We start from the raw sequence: 1,431 nt of genomic DNA, 5'->3' as shown, positions 1-1,431 counted from the left end.
AGCGCTCAGCGCCGCGACCAATAATGGGTGCTCAATAAATGAATGAGTACTGTACACAAACTCCAGACCTTTTCTGCAGGAAGAAGAGTGACAGAACCAAAATGTCTCAAAAACCTTCTCTGAGGTCAAACATTGGGTGTGTGTTCTAATGTGCCTCAGTTTAAGCAGTTTGAAAAACTTTAAAATGTGACTTGACTGGTAAGTGCTACAAAAATCACACTTCATACCTAATGACTTGCTTGTGGTTTTTTTTTTATTTTGCACACAAACACAAATAACCATACAGCTTCAGTTTGTTTTTTAGTTCAAGCTCAGAAACGCTACAAATTTTCATGTTATTACAGACCATTTCCTGCGTAATGTTTTATGGGAAACCAATTACGTCCTGGTCTAGAAATACTCAGTGTTCACCAGGGTTGCATACAAATACTCTTAGAATTCAGGACATTGTTACAAATAATTACCATCAAAGAATTTAAAATAAAGGGCATTGTTGCTAAATGAGAAACTAATGACTGAGCAGAGCTGTGTAATGTAATTATGCTTCCGATGGGGCTTCTGCTGAGTTATGGAAGAGCCTACATGCTGTCTCATGTCTCCTAAAGATGCTTAACTGCTACAGACAGTAATAGGAGGGAGGCTGAAATATACAAAGCTTTCTTTCCTTTGGTGATTTCTAAAGGGAGAGCTTAGAAAGAAAAAGTACATTTTTTAAAAAAGATGCTTCTCATCCTCCCAGGAAGAATCTGAGTATTTGAAAATTGTATCAAACTGAAAATGCTAAAGTAACTTAAGTAAAAACAAAGACTTCTGCTAACAAAATGAGGCCTCTCCATTTAGCGTTAACTTGCCCATTAATTATGTGCTCAACTTCCATTATGCACCGAAGATCATTTTAAATTACTCTTAGCATAACTGTTTCTAAAGACCTAATAAATTTTATTTGCTTAAGCCATGCCTTAAGGCTTGATGAGAAGCGTTTCCTTATTGAAATTTAGGGCAAACCTACCTCCCTTCTGTACAATTATAATACGCACTTGAATTGCAAACTGTTTTACTGTAGCGTCTGGTATCAGCCATTAGGTAATTAGTCATGCCCAGATGGTACCTTCCACTAGAGTTTGCCTGTACTGGATCCACCCTCATAGCACGTACATCCTCTCTTTTATACCTCCTAGGAAATCAGAGAGGTAGGCCTCATAAAGTCGACCCCATCTGCAACAATCACATCTCTAAGAATCTTAGTCATTAGCCCAAGATTAAGTAGCTGAGCACAGATGCAGGACCACTTTGCTGCTTCTCCTGAAATAATTCAATTAGTTTATTTGTGCAACCGAGGATGGCTCATTATTTATAACTGCTCTCTCTTCTGTACTTCCCCTTGTTGACCTCCGTAAATATCCAGGAGGCCCCTTCTGATGTTCACTGATT

This window comes from Chinchilla lanigera, unplaced genomic scaffold (genome assembly GCF_000276665.1).
Source record: "Chinchilla lanigera isolate Chin_1 unplaced genomic scaffold, ChiLan1.0 scaffold00063, whole genome shotgun sequence".
NCBI lineage: Eukaryota > Metazoa > Chordata > Mammalia > Rodentia > Chinchillidae > Chinchilla > Chinchilla lanigera.
Note: the sequence above shows the minus strand (reverse complement) of the source record.